At 35.4% G+C, this 8,583-nt stretch overlaps 1 long non-coding RNA gene across 3 annotated transcripts; it reads left to right on the forward strand.

Annotated features, from left to right (window-relative positions):
- Window positions 1-365: 365 nt before the first annotated feature.
- On the forward strand, window positions 366-2,350 carry LOC110883708. 3 transcript variants are annotated; one of them, XR_002560578.2, is made up of 7 exons: window positions 366-430; window positions 519-608; window positions 821-949; window positions 1,525-1,627; window positions 1,795-1,881; window positions 2,009-2,070; window positions 2,163-2,350. It is a non-coding gene; the product is annotated as an uncharacterized LOC110883708 (long non-coding RNA). The 3 variants fall into 3 exon arrangements; XR_004870056.1 differs by having other exon boundaries at window positions 394-430; window positions 516-608; window positions 1,525-1,666; XR_002560577.2 differs by having other exon boundaries at window positions 394-430; window positions 516-608.
- Window positions 2,351-8,583: the final 6,233 nt, after the last annotated feature.

Here is an 8,583-nt window from a genome sequence, read left to right on the forward strand (position 1 = left end):
ACATATTGTGTTATAGCTGACATAAAAATGAGATAAGATAAACTGAGCGGGTCGGGTAACACGTCATGACCCGTTAATATTTTATATTTTTTTGAATTTTATATTTTCTTTTGATTCAATGTCAGTTTGTTGACTATACCATCTCCATTTTGTTTGCAGAACTCTTATTATTAGCAGCTCTTACATTTGATCCTCTTGAAATATAAAAAAAACCCATTAATGGTTAACATCAACAACCAGTGTTTACATTGTATATATATAGGTTGGTTTTTAAATGTCTTATTTTGTAACTTTAGTACATAATTGCATGTTAATCAACGAATTAAAAATATGCAATGAGATGGTTGTTTTTATTCTTACATAGGTGGTTCTCACTATTGTCGATTTTGTTCGAGCGAGTTTGACTTCCAACGGATCAGCAACATTCTTGGTAAAAATGATAGTTTTAATAACTTTTTTTTGGGGACAATACATTAACTTTATAGATTTATGTTTTAAAATATTAACTATACCAGCAGGAGTTTGGTAATTTCAAGTCTCCAATGTACTCAAGACTTCCTCAGTATTGACACCACCGCTGCCATTGGTGATCGATGACGGTAGTTGAGGTAAACGTTAATGGCAATCTAATATCGATGGTTTACAAAAAAATACGTTTGTCACATCATCAATTGTTTTGGGAACTTTTACTACATATTTTTTAACTAAATTTTTGTGTACCTATTTGGTTATATTATAAGAACTTCGTTGTTCCTGTTTTCTCATGACTTTTTGATGAATAAAACATGGATTTTAATTAGCTTTGATTGTTTACGAATAGTCGAGTAGAAGATCAGGTGTGGTTCAAGCAACACTATCGGAGAGATGTGGGTATCATTCACAGGGAATTCCTACTCTTTTTTTCGATGCCATCAATTACCTAATTCACATGAAAAATCTATGGATCAAGGTAAATTGATATCACCATATGTTTAAAACTGAAGTTGCAGAAGTTAATTATTACGATTTATTGAGTTTTACTTGAGTTATTTTTAGTTTTATCTTTGTATAGAGGGTTAAATTTGTGGGTGTTGCTTCAATCAAGAACTTTGTTTTGCTTGATTAGCTATAATTTAATATTAATTTTCTATATTTCGTGTCCGTTTGTATAATCATTGCCAACGACTATATTTAGGGATTTAGATTTCATCCCAATATGATAACACAAAATAGTAACTTGGATTATATTTTGTATGTTTTCGTCCCAATATAGATGAAGGAGGAGATCATTAGTGAGGTTGATAAATTATGACCCAATATTGACGTAGGGATAGGATATTCTTAGTTCCATTCTGGATGATGGTATAGAACCTTCAATGGCTGAGGAGACGGGTGTTATGCCAACGATCAGATTATTTGCAAGCCACCGTTCACCATACTCGCTTTTCAGTTTTCGTACACTAATATCTGTTGATCGTGTTTCAAAGCATCTGAAACACATGTGTTTATTAAAAATTGTTGAAGTGTGTTGGTGTATTGTTACAGGTTGAATCAAGCAGAGGGCAGAACACGAAAGGCGCGTACACGGTTATTTGTTGATCATGGAAATTAGGAGAAGAAGGTGATGCAACTGGTCTGTCAATATGAGGTTCGTTTGCAAAGATACATAGCTATGATTGATATGCGGGTACTTTTCGATAAAACAAAAACAAAACACGTGGTTCATTAAACTGTTATGCTCATTTACACCAAATTATAATATTAGGACATGTATAAACATGGTTGAGTTTGATAATTTATTGTGTATCTTACCAGACTAATGCTTTATTATGAAAGATTGATGCCTCTTTGAAGCAATCATATGCCTTTTATGCTGCATTTGATGGAATTCCAGGGCTACAGGTAACTTTATGATAACTATTATTATAGCATTTCATTTCGTTATCTTTTTGTTATATTACCTAACAATTGTATATTTGTACATGTTAAAAAATGAGCCCCCTCATTAGGGTGTATTTATTTGTGTTAGGCATCTGGAGCATATATATTTTCCATCCAAATGGTAAATATTCTATTGGCTCTCAGAAGCAGGTATTCATTTTTTGTGATATTATTTAATAGCGTTAAACATATGATTCGTGAAGAGACATGGTAAAAAAATACAGGTTATTTTTCTATTGCAGATTCGTGACGATAGAGTTGAGTGGGATCTTGAAGTGAATCAACTTATTGCATGAAACTGTTATCCTTTTGTAGTGGAAATAATGGCTATTATTACAAATTTCCTCACAATAGACATTTAGACTAAATATTTTTGTGGTGTGAATAATGTTTCTTTGGTTTATGGTAGTGGAAATGTGGCTTCAGGATATATGGGAATGCATATGGTCAATAGGTCGGTGTTTTTGACTTCTTAATTTATAAAATAATGAAGTCATTTGGTCAAAGTCAAACCTAATGCTCAAACCTAATGATTTGTATGCGTTCAAAAAACTTGAGTTTTTATATCTATTAGCGTGACAACTAAGGTATTTTCATTTCAGAAAGCAATATCTTAGTATGCGGTCATAGAACACAATCTTTGTTTCTTAAAATCTTCGCATTTATGAGCGTATGATGTTACGTCTTTGAAGGTTATTTCATTAGGTGATGATTGTTTTTTCAACTGGTCTAAAACGAATTCGAGGTTATTGGTTACGAAACTCCAGCAAGCAGAAGTGTTAGAATAATAGAGTTTCAGTTTATATTTAAAACCCGAAAACCGTATTTCTTACATTTACTTTTCAATTCCCTTTTGTTATGTTTGTACTACGATGCTTCGTTTTTTTGAATCTTTAAATTCAGATTGCCATAATAAGTTCATGCGTACAGTTCGTTTTCGATAAATAACATAAAACTTTTCTACCAAAAGTAATCGGTAGTGGCGGTATATATGATTCTTCAATTTGTGTCATTCTTTCGGTTATGATCGAGTATTGGAAAATGAAGTACTTAGAGAAATCATATAGTGTTTAAGTACAAGTGTTGAGGAGAAATTCCAAGACTATGTACCTGGGTACTGTATGATTTTAATAAAATCGCCTTTCAAATTCTTTTTAAAAGTCGCTTTAGTTACATTAATATGCATACTTTTAATCTCTCATTACTTTTAATTGTTGCAGTTGCCATTGGCTATAACTGATATTGACACATGGACAAGGTGTTAGCATTAATACATGTGAAGACTGGTAACCATGTGACCTTAAAATTCGATACTAAGCATTGATTAGTGGAATAGATTTTGAGATCTATTATCTATTATACATGTATATTTGATAGTGAAACATATACCAAGTTTTATATTTGTATTTATTTGATGAACTTTATAACAAAAATATAATCTTTTGAAGCGTCCGAACACGTCATGCAAAATTAACCAGCTATGTCATTTAATGTGCAACAACACGTGGGCGAAAATACATGAGTGGACCGGGTAATAATAGATACATCTAGAGGTGGTAGTTTGACCTGTTTTTATTGTGTTTGATTGGATTGTGCTCTATTTTAACAGGTTAAATTGGTAATATTAGATAAATATTCAACAATGAAAGGGACGAAAGTTAGACTATAACATGAACATTTTTTTTATTTGACATTAGAATTGTGATTCAACCAATGTAGTACACACCAATGAAGTACACTGGTCAATAACATATGTTATTTATTCGACTTAAACTATAAATCTTTATAAATTTATGAATTATATCGTTTTCTTTTATAACATGATAATATTAATATTAACATTTCAATAGTTAGTATTTCTTTAATTTATAAATATAATTATTTTCTCCCACATCGTTAATTTTAATTAAATCATTACATTGTTTCTATATTTGAAAATTATTTTTAATTTTGAACAATTAAAAGTATTTTCATTTCTTTAATTAAATCATTACGTTGTGAGTATTCACGGGTAATAACGATTACTTCAATAAATTAAACTTATTCATTTGTGTTTTAGTCCACCCGCGAACCTCGCGGGTTCTTAAACTAGTAATGTAATAAATTCATTATGGACTTTGTAATGCGCTATTTTAATACTTAGAATAAACTTAGAGACTAATTAATACTATAGCCCTGAGAAAAGTTATATGTATTATATATAAAATAATAAATAAATATGTATAATTTTAATTCGAATTTCGAATTGAGTTTAAAATTATAAATTCGTATTCGATTTACTGGACTCAAATTGAATCGAATTCGAATTCTTGATAATCAAAATGAAATCTTGATAATTGAATCGAACAAAATCGAATTTCGAAATCGAAACGAATTTTAAACACCCTGATAAAGTCCTTGCCTTCATTATTAACATAAAAGTCCTTTTTTGCATGACTAAAGTTCAGGACTTCCCAACAGTTAAAACAAAGATCCTCTTTTTCGCATAAGTAGCTTTATTAGAACTTTTTCATTAAATTTCAGTTTTTAAAAGTATAGGAATTTAATCATGCAAAGATAACGTTGAGGGACTTATATGCGAATCAGACAAAAAGTGTTTTGGGTCAACCAAACCCGAATCACGGATAATGGTTTAACGTTTGACCTAGACCAAGTTTTGATCGATTACCCAGCCCACCCGTTTTACCACCACTAACGAGAACATAAAGTCCGTTAAAACTTAAAAGTACCTTTGCTTTTCAGGCTTGTGCTAGAAACTGTAGCAGAGAATTCATCGGCTTTTTGGATCACAGTAGTACACAGTGTTTGAACTTCAGCTGCAACAGCAAGTCTGCTTACAATGCCACGGGCCATTTTGCTCAGTTTCCAACTTAATTTTTGCCTCTTTAACAATATCATGGAGTTCTTGAAATCGTGATGTTCCATCCAAAAGTCTAAAGCTCAGATATATCCTTTAGCAGAGACTATCAACACGCCATGCATCCTTAGCAATGACCAATTGCTTCTTCCAATACCTACCATAACGAAATGTCCAAACAAAAAAAAAAGAAACTCAAAAACTAACAGAAATATAATAGAAAAAGAAACAAGAAGAACAAAATTAACAAATAAATGAAAAAAAAACGCAAATGTTAGAGGTGACATATTCGACCCGTTTACTTATAATTGGGCTGTGTTGTATCTCTAACTGGTCAAACGGGTTATGTTAAAAGATCTAACTAAAAAGGCAACGGGTCAAAAGTTATCTGATGTGTATTCAATGCATAAAACCTTCTAAGTTGCTCTACAAATAAATAGTTGGAATATACTATAAGGCTATAGGGTGTGAGGAACATGATTGGGTCATTAATCGCCACGTAGGACCATTAATGGATTGCTACACCACCCCCTTGTCTCATCCACCATGATTCCCATGGATTAAACCATGGCAACCATGAGCCTACTTCCCATATTTAATATTTTCTTTCCTTTTCACAAAAATAAATTAAAGTAAGATAATAGTGGTTTGAGTCATGACCACACCCTTAGGGTGGTGGTTTTGGATGATGGATTAGAAGTAGGTGACATGGCGCTGATGTGGAGGGTCATGGTGATCATGAGGGTCATGACCACACCCTATAGCCTAATAGTGACAACATTTGTGTAATCATATATAGATGTTAGTAATAGCTAACGTAAATCAGTAAATGATTTACGAAATTATGTCCGAGATTATCTACACAAATATTGTAATTGATTATGTAATATTTAGTTTCCATGTACTCTTTGTATTGTAGGCCTATATATTGTATCTTATTGTTATGAATAAAATTAAGTGATTGAGTTCTCACATGGTATCAGCCTAAACGGGCGATCCCTCCTCCTTTGTTTTTTCTTTTTCTTCTCGGCTCTACCCTACTGCCGTCACTAATCTTCTATAACCACCGCCACTTTGCCGTCACTCATCTTCTTTCTTTATTTGTTGCAACCCCACCACCACAATATTCTTTGCTTATTCTTCTTTTTGACCACCGAACCCCTCCATTGACCAAATCACACAAGAATTATTTTTTGTCTGTGTTAGCAACCTTTTTTTTTCCAATCGTGCTCGCCATATCAATTTTTTGGTCTGTGTTTTGGTATCTGCCCAAACTTTATCTGCCACAACCCTTATAAAAAATTCCATGGCCACATCGACACCCAATACCACCGAAACCCCTCTCCATTCCCTCCTTCACTTCATACCTCTCAAACTAAACTCCACAAACTACCTAGCATGGTCCCAGCAAGTCTCTCTCGTTCTTACTCTTCAGAAGTTGATTGGACATGTTGACGGAACCACTTCCATACCACCCGAAACTGTTCTTGAGGCCGATAAACCTGTCCCAAACCCTGCTCGTACCGAATGGTTAACCAAGGATCAATCGGTATGTCTCCTTCTTCAGTCCTCTCTCTCCGAGGAAGCCATGTCCGAAATTATTGGCATCTCTAATGCTCGTCAGATTTGGCTTGCTTTGGAAACAGCGTATAGTCATCGTTCCACTGACCGTATGCATATCTTACGTGATAATCTGCGTATGCTACAAAAAGGTTCTTCCTCTGTTGCTGAGTTTGGCCGAAAATTTAAAACCATATGTGACCAACTTGCTGCTATAGGTCACCCGGTCGATGAAACTGATAAATGTCATTGGTTTTTATGTGGCCTTGGAACCACTTTTGAACACTTTTCCACAACCCACCGTGCCTTAGGCACTTCATCCTTTCGTGAATTGCTTGGGAAAGCAGAAAATCAAGAAACCTTTATGACATCCCTTCACAGTCAGAATACTCCTCAGGCTGCCTTTGTTGCTCAGCAGTCCCGTTCTGGTAACACATCTCGTTCCTCTTCAGGATCCTCTTATACTAATCGGGGTCGTGGTCGTGGTCGAAATTCTGGTCGCGGTCGTGGCAAACGACCCCCTCATTGTCAATTATGCAGGAAAGATGGTCACTATGCAAATACGTGTCCAAATTTGGCTTCCTTTGCTAACCAAGCCACTCCTCTTGATGCAAACTTGGCCCAGGCTTTTCAAGCTCAGTGTCATGTGACTGAAGAATACCCAGATTGGACCGGTGACACAGGTGCGTCGGCTCATATGACTCCCTATGTCCAAGATCTTACCAATGCTAATTCCGCAAAACCAAATGATTTAGTTCGGTTTGGAAATGGTCAAACCTTACCCGTAACCAATATCGGCACAACTTCCCTTAACAAAAATATTTCTCTAAAAAATGTTCTTGCTGTTCCACATCTCACTAAACGTCTTCTTTCCATTAGTCGCCTAACCAATGATTCTCCCGTTGATGTTCTTTTTTCTAACAACTTTTTTCACATTCAGGATCGAAACACCAAGGAAATCCTGGCAAAAGGGACTTGTGAGAATGGGCTATATGTTCTTCGGGAGGGAAATCATGCGTTTGTTGCTTCCTATTCAAATCATCATCTCAAAGCATCATTTGAACGTTGGCATGACCGTTTAGGACATGTTTCTTTTGATACTATTTCTAGATTACATAGACATGGTTCCTTATTTGTTACGTCTTTATTGCCAAAACCGAATATTTTGTGACAACTCGTACTTTAGACCTACCTTGTAACGTCACGTACTTATGTGAAACTATATGATTGATTTGATAAATGATATATTCGATACATGCTTGGTGTAAATGTATGTATGTATGATATGTGAATGCGTGTTTTACATGTGAATGAAACTCGAACCGCACAACACCAACACCACTCGATCGCACAAGCCCTTTGGGCCGTGTCATTTGTAATCGGACTCTAGGGGCGGCCCAAGTGAGAGTTCGGCCCACCCACCTTACACGCTTAACATATGGGAGTGTGATAACCCTTGGACATTTTTACAAAACACAATACACACACATAACCCTAGCTCTCCTCTCTCTCGTCCCTTTCTCTCTCGAAGCCGACGGCACCCAAGGCTCACAGTTTGGAATTGTTCTTGCATCATCTATCATTCGGTTAGTGTTTGGTTGTTTGATTGGTTTATGTTATGTGATTTCACATGTTTTAGAGTTGCATGATAATAGACTAGGGTCGATCCGATTATGTTGATATGCTTGGTTCTCGGATCGATTTGTCATGATTGGATGTTTGTTAATCGTCTGATATGTGTTTATATACGGATGATGTGCACAACTGTTGAGTTAATTTGCATGCTAGTAATCGGACCATATCATACGATTTGATAAGATGATGGATATATTGTTTATGTTCTTGATAGATTAGTGTTATGTTTAAATTAGGGTTCATGTGCATTGGAATGCTAGATATGCTAGTTTGATCGATTAGAGGCATGATTGGAAACTGATTAGTTGTTAATTGATTGTAAATATGGAAACTAGTAAAAGCTTGTAACCGATTGCATGACATCCGGAAGTTTGTTACGGATCGCACAAGACCGGGTCGCACAAGCTGGTCCGATCACACAAGCTGATCCGGTCGCACAAGAGACCCTGATCGTACAAGGGGTCTCCAGTCGCACAAGGCATTGCCCAGTCGCACAAGGGGTAATGTCGTTTAACTGTTGGGCCTTAGAAGCCCAAGACACAAACGCACGAGCCCACACTGATCGTACAAGTGAGCCGTTATGCTACTTGGGCTGAACAAGCCCAAAATCA

This window comes from Helianthus annuus, chromosome 10, assembly GCF_002127325.2.
Source record: "Helianthus annuus cultivar XRQ/B chromosome 10, HanXRQr2.0-SUNRISE, whole genome shotgun sequence".
Classification (NCBI taxonomy): domain Eukaryota; kingdom Viridiplantae; phylum Streptophyta; class Magnoliopsida; order Asterales; family Asteraceae; genus Helianthus; species Helianthus annuus.